Genomic DNA, 14,150 nt, shown 5'->3' on the forward strand with positions numbered 1-14,150 from the left:
CCTTGGATCCTCACATTGACGATGTAACGCAGAAATCGCATGGGAATTAATTACAAAAGGCGCAATGCCGCCATAAGTACAAGAATAGAGACTCTTCTTACAGTCGGTGCTTTAAACATTCCCTGTGAGGCCAATATTAGTTTCTGATACACCACTGCATGTTCAATGTATTCCTTGGACCTTTACATTGACGATGAAACACAGAAATCGCATCGGAGTTAAATACAGAATGCACAATGCCGCCTTAAGTACAAGAATAGAGACTCTTCTTACTGTCGGTGCCTTAAGCATTCCCTATGAGACCAGTATTAGTTTCCGATACACCACTGCAGGTTCAATGTATTCCTTGGACCTTCACATTGACGATGAAACACAGAAATCGCATCGGAATTAAATACAAAAGGCCAATGCCGCCTTAAGTACAAGAATAGACACTCTTCTTACAGTCGGTGCTTTGAGCATTCCCTGTGAGACCAGTATTAGTTTCCGATACACCACTGCAGGTTCAATGTATTCCTTGGACCTTCATATTGACGATGAAACATAGAAATCGCATCGGAATTAAATTGAAAAGGCGCAATGCCGGCTTAAGCACAAGAATAGAGACTCTTCTTACAGTCGGTGCTTTGAGCATTCCCTGTGAGACCAGTATTAGCTTCTGATACACCACTGCAGGTTCAATGTATTCCTTGGACCTTCACATTGCCGATGAAACACAGAAATCGCATCGGAATTAAATACAAAAGGCACAATGCCGCCTTAAGTACAAGAATAGAAACTCTTCTTACAGTCGGTGTTTTGAGCATTCCCTGTGCGACCAGTTTTAGTTTCCGATACACCACTGCCGGTTCATTGTATTCCTGGGACCTTCACATTGACGATGAAACACAGAAATCGCATCGGAATTGAATACAAAAGGCGCAATGCTGCCTTATGTACAAAAATAGAGACTCTTCTTACAGTCGGTGCTTTGAGCATTCCCTGTGAGACCAGTATTAGTTTCTGATACACCACTGCAGGCTCAATGTATTCCTTGAACCGTCACATTGGCGATGAAACACAGAAATCGCATCGGAATTAAATACAAAAGGCACAATGCCGCCTTAGGTACAAGAATAGAAACTCTTCTTACAGTCGGTGTTTTGAGCATTCCCTGTGAGACCAGTGTTAGTTTCCGATATACCACTGCAGGTTCAATATATTCCTTGGACCTTCACATTGACGATGAAACACAGAAATCGCATCGGAGTTAAATACAAAAGACGTAATGCCGCCTTAAGTACAAGAATACAGACTCTTCTTACAGTCGGTGCTTTGAGCATTCCCTGTGAGACCAGTATTAGTTTCTGATACACCACTGCAGGTTCAATATATTCCTTGGACCTTCACATTGACGATGAAACACAGAAATCGCATTGGAATTAAATACAAAAGGCAAAATGCCGCCTTAAGTACAAGAATGCAGACTCTTCTTGCAGTCGGTGCCTTGCGCATTCCCAGTGAGACCAGTATTAGTTTCCGATACACCACTGCAGGTTTAAAGTATTCCTTGGACATACACATTGACGATGAAACACTGAAATTACATCGTAATTAAATACAAAAGACTCAATGCCGCCTTAAGTACAGGAAGAGTGAGAGTTCTTAGAGTCTGTGTTTTTATCCATTCCTGTGAGACCAGTATTAGTTTCCGCTACATCACTCCAGGTTCAATGTATTCCTTGGTCCTTCATATTAACGATTAAATACAGAAATCGAATCGGAATTAAATACAAAAGGCACAATGCCGCCTTAAGTACAAGAATAAGGACTCTTCTTACAATCGGTGATTTGAGCATACCGTGTGAGACCAGTATTAGTTTCCTATACACCACTGCAGGTTCAATGTATTCCTTGGACATACACATTGACGATGAAACACCGAAATTACATCGGAATTAAATACAAAAGGCACAATGCCGCCTTAAGTGCAAGAAGAGTGAGAGTTCTTAGAGTCTGTGATTTGATCCTTTCGTGTGAGACCAGTTTTAGTTTCCGATACACCACTGCAGGTGCAATGTATTCCTTGGACCTTCGCATTGACGATGAAACACAGAAATCGCATCGCAATTAAACACAAAATGCTCAATGCCGCCTTCATTACAAGAATAGAGACTCTCCTTACAGTCGGTGCTTTGAGCATTCCGAGTGAGACCAGAATTATTTTCCGATACACCACTGCAGGTTCAAAGTATTACTTGGACATACACATTGACGATGAATTACAGAAATCGCATCGGAATTAAATACAAAAGGCACAATGCCGCCTTAGGTACAAGAATAGAAACTCTTCTTACAGTCGGTGTTTTGAGCATTCCCTGTGAGACCAGTGTTAGTTTCCGATACACCACTGCTGGTTCAATGTATTCCTTGGACCTTCACATTGATGATGAAACACAGAAATCGCATCGGAATTAAATACAAAAGGCACAATTCCGCCTTAAGTACAAGAATAGAAACTCTTCTTACAGTCGGTGTTTTGAGCATTCCCTGTGAGACCAGTGTTAGTTTCCGATACACCACTGCAGGCTCAATGAATTCCTTGGACCTTCACATTGACGAAGAAACACAGAAATCGCATCGGAGTTAAATACAAAAGGCACAATGCCGTCTTAAGTACAAGAATAGAGCCTCTTCTTACAGTCGGTGTTTTGAGCATTCCCTGTGAGACCAGTTTTAGTTTCCGATACACCACTGCCGGTTCATTGTATTCCTTGGACCTTCACATTGACGATGAAACACAGAAATCGCATCGGAATTAAATACAAAAGGCGCAATGCTGCCTTATGTACAAGAATAGAGACTCCTCTTACAGTCGGTGTTTTGAGCATTCGCTGTGAGATCAGTATTAGTTTCTGATACACCACTGCAGGTTCAATGTATTCCTTGGACCGTCACATTGACGATGAAACACAGAAATCGCATCGGGATTAAATACAAAAGACGCAATGCCGCCTTAAGTATAAGAATAGAGACTCTTCTTACAGTCGGTGCTTTGAGCATTCCCTGTGAGACCAGTATTAGTTTCTGATATACCACTGCAGGTTCAATATATTCCTTGGACCTTCACATTGACGATGAAACACAGAAATCGCATCGGAATTAAATACAAAAGGCGCAATGCTGCCTTATGTACAAGAATAGAGACTCTTCTTACAGTCGGTGTTTTGAGCATTCGCTGTGAGATCAGTATTAGTTTCTGATACACCACTGCAGGTTCAATGTATTCCTTGGACCGTCACATTGACGATGAAACACAGAAATCGCATCGGAATTAAATACAAAAGGCACAATGCCGCCTTCGGTACAAGAATAGAAACTCTTCTTACAGTCGGTGTTTTGAGCATTCCCTGTGAGACCAGTGTTAGTTTCCGATACACCACTGCAGGTTCAATGTAGTCCTTGGACCTTCACATTGACGATGAAAAACAGAAATCGCATCGGAATTAAATACAAAAGACGCAATGCCGCCTTAAGTATAAGAATAGAGACCCTTCTTACAGTAGGTGCTTTGAGCATTCCCTGTGAGACCAGTATTAGTTTCTGATATACCACAGCAGGTTCAATATATTCCTTGGACCTTCACATTGACGATGAAACACAGAAATCGCATCGGAATTAAATACAAAATGCTCAATGCCGCCTTCAGTACAAGAATAGAGACTCTTTTTACAGTCGGTGCTTTGAGCATTCCGTGTGAGACCAGAATTATTTTCCGATACACCACTGCAGGTTCAAAGTATTCCTTGGACATACACATTGACGATGAAACACAGAAATCGCAACGGAATTAAATACAAAAGGCACAATGCCGTCTTAAGTACAGGAATAGAGACTCTTCTTACAGTCGGTGCTTTGAGCATTACCTGTGAGACCAGTATTAGTTTCCGATACACCACTGCAGGTTCAATGTATCCCTAGGACCTTCACATTGACGAAGAAACACAGAAATCGCATCGGAGTTAAATACAAAAGGCACAATGCCGTCTTAAGTACAAGAATACAGACTCTTCTTACAGTCGGTGTTTTGAGAATTTCCTGTGAGACCAGTGTTAGTTTCCGGTACACCACTGCAGGTTCAATGTATTCCTTGGACCTTCACATTAACGATGAAACACAGAAATCGCATCGGAATTAAATTCAAAAGGCACTATGCCATCTTAAGTACAAGAATAGAGACTCTACTTACAGTCGGTGCTTTGAGCATTCCCTGTGAGACCAGTATTAGTTTCCGTTACACCACTGAAGGTTCAATGTATTCCTTGGAGCTTGACATTGACGATGAAACGCAGAAATCGCATCGGAATTAAATACAAAAGGCACAATGCCGCCTTAAGTACAAGAACAGAGACTCTTCTTACAGTCGGTGCTTTGAGCATACCCTGTGAGACCAGTATTAGTTTCCGATACACCACTGCAGGTTCAATGTATTCCTTGGACCCTCACATTGACGATGAAACGCAGAAATCGCATGGGAATTAATTACAAAAGGCGCAATGCCGCCATAAGTACAAGAATAGAGACTCTTCTTACAGTCGGTGCTTTAAACATTCCCTGTGAGGCCAATATTAGTTTCTGATACACCACTGCATGTTCAATGTATTCCTTGGACCTTTACATTGACGATGAAACACAGAAATCGCATCGGAGTTAAATACAGAATGCACAATGCCGCCTTAAGTACAAGAATAGAGACTCTTCTTACTGTCGGTGCCTTAAGCATTCCCTATGAGACCAGTATTAGTTTCCGATACACCACTGCAGGTTCAATGTATTCCTTGGACCTTCACATTGACGATGAAACACAGAAATCGCATCGGAATTAAATACAAAAGGCCAATGCCGCCTTAAGTACAAGAATAGACACTCTTCTTACAGTCGGTGCTTTGAGCATTCCCTGTGAGACCAGTATTAGTTTCCGATACACCACTGCAGGTTCAATGTATTCCTTGGACCTTCATATTGACGATGAAACATAGAAATCGCATCGGAATTAAATTGAAAAGGCGCAATGCCGGCTTAATCACAAGAATAGAGACTCTTCTTACAGTCGGTGCTTTGAGCATTCCCTGTGAGACCAGTATTAGTTTCTGATACACCACTGCAGGCTCAATGTATTCCTTGAACCGTCACATTGGCGATGAAACACAGAAATCGCATCGGAATTAAATACAAAAGGCACAATGCCGCCTTAGGTACAAGAATAGAAACTCTTCTTACAGTCGGTGTTTTGAGCATTCCCTGTGAGACCAGTGTTAGTTTCCGATATACCACTGCAGGTTCAATATATTCCTTGGACCTTCACATTGACGATGAAACACAGAAATCGCATCGGAGTTAAATACAAAAGACGTAATGCCGCCTTAAGTACAAGAATACAGACTCTTCTTACAGTCGGTGCTTTGAGCATTCCCTGTGAGACCAGTATTAGTTTCTGATACACCACTGCAGGTTCAATATATTCCTTGGACCTTCACATAGACGATGAAACACAGAAATCGCATCGGAATTAAATACAAATGGCAAAATGCCGCCTTAAGTACAAGAATGCAGACTCTTCTTGCAGTCGGTGCCTTGCGCATTCCCAGTGAGACCAGTATTAGTTTCCGATACACCACTGCAGGTTTAAAGTATTCCTTGGACATACACATTGACGATGAAACACTGAAATTACATCGTAATTAAATACAAAAGACTCAATGCCGCCTTAAGTACAGGAAGAGTGGGAGTTCTTAGAGTCTGTGTTTTTATCCATTCCTGTGAGACCAGTATTAGTTTCCGCTACATCACTCCAGGTTCAATGTATTCCTTGGTCCTTCATATTAACGATTAAATACAGAAATCGAATCGGAATTAAATACAAAATGCACAATGCCGCCTTAAGTACAAGAATAAGGACTCTTCTTACAATCGGTGATTTGAGCATACCGTGTGAGACCAGTATTAGTTTCCGATACACCACTGCAGGTTCAATGTATTCCTTGGACAAACACATTGACGATGAAACACCGAAATTACATCGGAATTAAATACAAAAGGCACAATGCCGCCTTAAGTGCAAGAAGAGTGAGAGTTCTTAGAGTCTGTGATTTGATCCTTTCGTGTGAGACCAGTTTTAGTTTCCGATACACCACTGCAGGTGCAATGTATTCCTTGGACCTTCACATTGACGATGAAACACAGAAATCGCATCGCAATTAAACACAAAATGCTCAATGCCGCCTTCATTACAAGAATAGAGACTCTCCTTACAGTCGGTGCTTTGAGCATTCCGAGTGAGACCAGAATTATTTTCCGATACACCACTGCAGGTTCAAAGTATTACTTGGACATACACATTGACGATGAATTACAGAAATCGCATCGGAATTAAATACAAAAGGCACAATGCCGCCTTAGGTACAAGAATAGAAACTCTTCTTACAGTCGGTGTTTTGAGCATTCCCTGTGAGACCAGTGTTAGTTTCCGATACACCACTGCAGGTTCAATGTATTCCTTGGACCTTCACATTGATGATGAAACACAGAAATCGCATCGGAATTAAAAACAAAAGGCACAATTCCGCCTTAAGTACAAGAATAGAAACTCTTCTTACAGTCGGTGTTTTGAGCATTCCCTGTGAGACCAGTGTTAGTTTCCGCTACACCACTGCAGGCTCAATGAATTCCTTGGACCTTCACATTGACGAAGAAACACAGAAATCGCATCGGAGTTAAATACAAAAGGCACAATGCCGTCTTAAGTACAAGAATAGAGCCTCTTCTTACAGTCGGTGTTTTGAGCATTCCCTGTGAGACCAGTTTTAGTTTTCGATACACCACTGCCGGTTCATTGTATTCCTTGGACCTTCACATTGACGATGAAACACAGAAATCGCATCGGAATTAAATACAAAAGGCGCAATGCTGCCTTATGTACAAGAATAGAGACTCTTCTTACAGTCGGTGTTTTGAGCATTCGCTGTGAGATCAGTATTAGTTTCTGATACACCACTGCAGGTTCAATGTATTCCTTGGACCGTCACATTGACGATGAAACACAGAAATCGCATCGGGATTAAATACAAAAGACGCAATGCCGCCTTAAGTATAAGAATAGAGACTCTTCTTACAGTCGGTGCTTTGAGCATTCCCTGTGAGACCAGTATTAGTTTCTGATATACCACTGCAGGTTCAATATATTCCTTGGACCTTCACATTGACGATGAAACACAGAAATCGCGTCGGAATTAAATACAAAATGCTCAATGCCGCCTTCGGTACAAGAATAGAGACTCTTTTTACAGTCGGTGCTTTGAGCATTCCGTGTGAGACCAGAATTATTTTCCGATACACCACTGCAGGTTCAAAGTATTCCTTGGACATACACATTGACGATGAAACACAGAAATCGCATCGGAATTAAATACAAAAGGCGCAATGCCGTATTAAGTACAGGAATAGAGACTCTTCTTACAGTCCGCGCTTTGAGCAATACCTGTGAGACCAGTATTAGTTTCCGATACACCACTGCAGGTTCAATGTATCCCTAGGACCTGCACATTGACGAAGAAACACATAAATCGAATCGGAGTTAAATACAAAAGGCACAATGCCGTCTTAAGTACAAGAATACAGACTCTTCTTACAGTCGGTGTTTTGAGCATTTCCTGTGAGACCAGTGTTAGTTTCCGGTACACCACTGCAGGTTCAATGTATTCCTTGGACCTTCACATTAACGATGAAACACAGAAATCGCATCGGAATTAAATTCAAAAGGCACTATGAAATCTTAAGTACAAGAATAGAGACTCTACTTACAGTCGGGGCTTTGAGCATTCCCTGTGAGACCAGTATTAGTTTCCGATACACCACTGAAGGTTCAATGTATTCCTTGGAGCTTGACATTGACGATGAAACGCAGAAATCGCATCGGAATTAAATACAAAAGGCACAATGCCGCCTTAAGTACAAGAACAGAGACTCTTCTTACAGTCGGTGCTTTGAGCATTCCCTGTGAGACCAGTATTAGTATCCGATACACCACTGCAGGTTCAATGTATTCCTTGGACCTTCACATTGATGATGAAACACAGAAATCGCATCGGAATTAAATACAAAAGGCACAATGCCGCCTTAGGTACAAGAATAGAAACTCTTCTTACAGTCGGTGTTTTGAGCATTCCCTGTGAGACCAGTGTTAGTTTCCGATACACCACTGCAGGTTCAATGTATTCCTTGGACCTTCACATTGACGATGAAAAACAGAAATCGCATCGGAATTAAATACAAAAGACGCAATGCCGCCTTAAGTATAAGAATAGAGACCCTTCTTACAGTCGGTGCTTTGAGCATTCCCTGTGAGACCAGTATTAGTTTCTGATATACCACTGCAGGTTCAATATATTCCTTGGACCTTCACATTGACGATGAAACACAGAAATCGCATCGGAATTAAATACAAAATGCTCAATGCCGCCTTCAGTACAAGAATAGAGACACTTTTTACAGTCGGTGCTTTGAGCATTCCGTGTGAGACCAGAATTATTTTCCGATACACCACTGCAGGTTCAAAGTATTCCTTGGACATACACATTGACGATGAAACACAGAAATCGCAACGGAATTAAATACAAAAGGCACAATGCCGTCTTAAGTACAGGAATAGAGACTCTTCTTACAGTCGGTGCTTTGAGCATTACCTGTGAGACCAGTATTAGTTTCCGATACACCACTGCAGGTTCAATGTATCCCTAGGACCTTCACATTGACGAAGAAACACAGAAATCGCATCGGAGTTAAATACAAAAGGCACAATGCCGTCTTAAGTACAAGAATACAGACTCTTCTTACAGTCGGTGTTTTGAGAATTTCCTGTGAGACCAGTGGTAGTTTCCGGTACACCACTGCAGGTTCAATGTATTCCTTGGACCTTCACATTAACGATGAAACACAGAAATCGCATCGGAATTAAATTCAAAAGGCACTATGCCATCTTAAGTACAAGACTAGAGACTCTACTTACAGTCGGTGCTTTGAGCATTCCCTGTGAGGCCAGTATTAGTTTCCGTTACACCACTGAAGGTTCAATGTATTCCTTGGAGCTTGACATTGACGATGAAACGCAGAAATCGCATCGGAATTAAATACAAAAGGCACAATGCCGCCTTAAGTACAAGAACAGAGACTCTTCTTACAGTCGGTGCTTTGAGCATTCCCTGTGAGACCAGTATTAGTTTCCGATGCACCACTGCAGGTTCAATGTATTCCTTGGACCCTCACATTGACGATTAAAACGCAGAAATCGCATGGGAATTAATTACAAAAGGCGCAATGCCGCCATAAGTACAAGAATAGAGACTCTTCTTACAGTCGGTGCTTTAAACATTCCCTGTGAGGCCAATATTAGTTTCTGATACACCACTGCAGGTTCAATGTATTCCTTGGACCTTTACATTGACGATGAAACACAGAAATCGCATCGGAGTTAAATACAGAATGCACAATGCCGCCTTAAGTACAAGAATAGAGACTCTTCTTACTGTCGGTGCCTTAAGCATTCCCTATGAGACCAGTATTAGTTTCCGATACACCACTGCAGGTTCAATGTATTCCTTGGACCTTCACATTGACGATGAGACACAGAAATCGCATCGGAATTAAATACAAAAGGCCAATGCCGCCTTAAGTACAAGAATAGAGACTCTTCTTATAGTCGGTGCTTTGAGCATTCCCTGTGAGACCAGTATTAGTTTCCGATACACCACTGCAGGTTCAATGTATTCCATGGACCTTCATATTGACGATGAAACATAGAAATCGCATCGGAATTAAATTGAAAAGGCGCAATGCCGGCTTAAGCACAAGAATAGAGACTCTTCTTACAGTCGGTGCTTAGAGCATTCCCTGTGAGACCAATATTAGCTTCTGATACACCACTGCAGGTTCAATGTATTCCTTGGACCTTCACATTGACGATGAAACACAGAAATCGCATCGGAATTAAATACAAAAGGCACAATGCCGCCTTAAGTACAAGAATAGAAACTCTTCTTACAGTCGGTGTTTTGAGCATTCCCTGTGAGACCAGTTTTAGTTTCCGATACACCACTGCCGGTTCATTGTATTCCTTGGACCTTCACATTGACGATGAAACACAGAAATCGCATCGGAATTGAATACAAAAGGCGCAATGCTGCCTTATGTACAAAAATAGAGACTCTTCTTACAGTCGGTGCTTTGAGCATTCCCTGTGAGACCAGTATTAGTTTCTGATACACCACTGCAGGCTCAATGTATTCCTTGAACCGTCACATTGGCGATGAAACACAGAAATCGCATCGGAATTAAATACAAAAGGCCAAATGCCGCCTTAAGTACAAGAATGCAGACTCTTCTTGCAGTCGGTGCCTTGCGCATTCCCAGTGAGACCAGTATTAGTTTCCGATACACCACTGCAGGTTTATAGTATTCCTTGGACATACACATTGACGATGAAACACTGAAATTACATCGTAATTAAATACAAAAGACTCAATGCCGCCTTAAGTACAGGAAGAGTGAGAGTTCTTAGAGTCTGTGTTTTTATCCATTCCTGTGAGACCAGTATTAGTTTCCGCTACATCACTCCAGGTTCAATGTATTCCTTGGTCCTTCATATTAACGATTAAATACAGAAATCGAATCGGAATTAAATACAAAAGGCACAATGCCGCCTTAAGTACAAGAATAAGGACTCTTCTTACAATCGGTGATTTGAGCATACCGTGTGAGACCAGTATTAGTTTCCGATACACCACTGCAGGTTCAATGTATTCCTTGGACATACACATTGACGATGAAACACCGAAATTACATCGGAATTAAATACAAAAGGCACAATGCCGCCTTAAGTGCAAGAAGAGTGAGAGTTCTTATAGTCTGTGATTTGATCCTTTCGTGTGAGACCAGTTTTAGTTTCCGATACACCACTGCAGGTGCAATGTATTCCTTGGACCTTCACATTGACGATGAAACACAGAAATCGCATCGGAATTAAATACAAAAGGCGCAATGCTGCCTTATGTACAAGAATAGAGACTCTTCTTACAGTCGGTGTTTTGAGCATTCGCTGTGAGATCAGTATTAGTTTCTGATACACCACTGCAGGTTCAATGTATTCCTTGGACCGTCACATTGACGATGAAACACAGAAATCGCATCGGGATTAAATACAAAAGACGCAATGCCACCTTCGGTACAAGAATAGAGCCTCTTTTTACAGTCGGTGCTTTGAGCATTCCCTGTGAGACCATTATTATTTTCTGATATACCACTGCAGGTTCAATATATTCCTTGGACCTTCACATTGACGATGAAACACAGAAATCGCATCGAAATTAAAAACAAATGGCACAATGCCGTCTTAAGTACAGGAATAGAGACTCTTCTTACAGTCCGTGCTTTGAGCAATACCTGTGAGACCAGTATTAGTTTCCGATACACCACTGCAGGTTCAATGTATCCCTAGGACCTTCACATTGACGAAGAAACACATAAATCGCATCGGAGTTAAATACAAAAGGCACAATGCCGTCTTAAGTACAAGAATACAGACTCTTCTTACAGTCGGTGTTTTGAGCATTTCCTGTGAGACCAGTGTTAGTTTCCGGTACACCACTGCATGTTCAATGTATTCCTTGGACCTTCACATTAACGATGAAACACAGAAATCGCATCGGAATTAAATTCAAAATTCACTATGCCATCTTAAGTACAAGAATAGAGACTCTACTTACAGTCGGTGCTTTGAGCATTCCCTGAGAGACCAGTATTACTTTCCGACACACCACTGCAGGTTCAATGTATTCCTTGGACCTTCACATTGACGATGAAACACAGAAATCGCATCGAAATTAAAAACAAATGGCACAATGCCGCCTTAAGTACAAGAATAGTGACTCTTCTTACAGTCGGTGCCATGAGCATTCCCTGTGAGAGCAGTATTAGTTTCCGATACACCACTGCAGATTCAATGTATTCCTTGGACCTTCACATTGACGTTGAAACACAGAAATCGCATCGGAATTAAATACAAAAGGCGCAATGCCGCCTTAAGTACAAGAATAGAGACTCTTCTCACAGTCGGTGCTTTGAGCATTCCCTGTGAGACCAGTATTAGTTTCTGATACGAAACTGCAGATTCAATGTATTCCTTGGACCTTCACATTGACGTTGAAACACAGAAATCGCATGGGAATTAAATACAAAAGGCGCAAGGCCGCCTTAAGTACAAGAATAGAGACTCTTCTCACAGTCGGTGCTTTGAGAATTCCCTGTGAGACCAGTATTAGTTTCTGATACGAAACTGCAGGTTCAATGTATTCCTTGGACCTTCACATTGACGATGAAAAACAGAAATCGCATCGGAATTAATTACAAAAGGCAAATGCCGTCATAAGTACAAGAAGAGAGACTCTTCTTACAGTCGGTGCTTTGAGCATTCCCTGTGAGACCAGTATTAGTTTCCGATACACCACTGCAGGTTCATTGTATTCCTTGGACCATCACATTGACGATGAAACACAGAAATTGCATCGGAATTTAATACAAAAGGTGCAATGCCGCTTAAGTACAAGAATAGAGACTCTTCTTACAGTCGGTGCTTTCAGCATTCCCTGTGAGACCAGTATTAGTTTCCGATACACCTCAGCAGGTTCAATGTATTCCTAGGACATTCACATTGACGATGAAAGACAGAAATCGCATCGGAATTAAATACAAAAGGCACAATGTCGCCTTAAGTACAAGAAAAGAGACTCTTCTTACAGTCGGTGCTTTGAGCATTCCCTGTGAGACCAGTATTAGTTTCCGATACACCACTGCAGGTTCAATGTATTCCTTGGACCTTCACATTGACGATGAAACACAGAAATCGCATCGGAATTAAATACAACAGGCACAATGCCGCTTTAAGTACAAGAATAGAGACTCTTCTTACAGTCGGTGCTTTGAGCATTCCCTGTGAGACCAGAATTAGTTTCCGATACACCACTCCAGGTTCAATGTATTCCTTGGACCTTCACATTGACGATGAAACACAGAAATAGCATCGGAATGAAATACAAAAGGCAAACTGCCGTGTAAGTACAAGAATAGAGACTCTTCCTGCAGTCGGTGTTTTCAGCATTCCTTGTGAGACCAGTATTAGTTTCCGATACACCTCAGCAGGTTCAATGTATTCCTAGGAACTTCACATTGACGATGAAACACAGAAATCGCATCGGAATTAAAAACAAAAGGCACAATGTCGCCTTTAGTACAAGAATACAGACTCTTCTTACACTAGGTGCTTTGAGCATTCCCTGTCAGACCAGTATTAGTTTCCGATACACCTCAGCAGGTTCAATGTATTCCTAGGACCTTCACATTGACGATGAAACACAGAAATCGCATCGGAATGAAATACAAAAAGCAAACTGCCGCGTAAGTACAAGAATAGAGACTCTTTTTACAGTCGGTGCTTTCAGCATTCCCTGTGAGACCAGTATTAGTTTCCGTTACACCTCAGCAGGTTCAATGTATTCCTAGGACCTTCACATTGACGATGAAACACAGAAATCGCATCGGAATTAAATACAAAAGGCGCAATGCCGCCTTAACTACAAGAATAGAGACTCTTCTTACAGTCGGTGATTTCAGTATTCTGTGTGAGACCAGAATTATTTTCCGATACACCACTGCAGGTTCAAAGTATTATTTGGACATACACATTGACGATGAAACACAGAAATCGCATCGGAATTAAATACAAAAGGCACAATGCCGTCTTAAGTACAGGAATAGAGACTCTTCTTACAGTCGGTGCTTTGAGCATTACCTGTGAGACCAGTATTAGTTTCTGATACACCTCAGCAGGTTCAATGTATTCCTAGGACCTTCACAATGACGAAGAAACACAGAAATCGCATCGGAGTGAAATACAAAAGGCACAATGCCGTCTTAAGTACAAGAATAGAGACTCTTCTTACAGTCGGTGTTTTGAGCATTTCCTGTGAGACCAGTGTTAGTTTCCGATACACCACTGCAGGTTCAATGTATTCCTTGCACCTTCACATTGACGATGAAACACAGAAATCGCGTCGGAGGTAAAT

Source organism: Schistocerca americana, chromosome 5, assembly GCF_021461395.2.
Source record: "Schistocerca americana isolate TAMUIC-IGC-003095 chromosome 5, iqSchAmer2.1, whole genome shotgun sequence".
In the NCBI taxonomy this organism is placed as follows: Eukaryota; Metazoa; Arthropoda; class Insecta; order Orthoptera; family Acrididae; genus Schistocerca; species Schistocerca americana.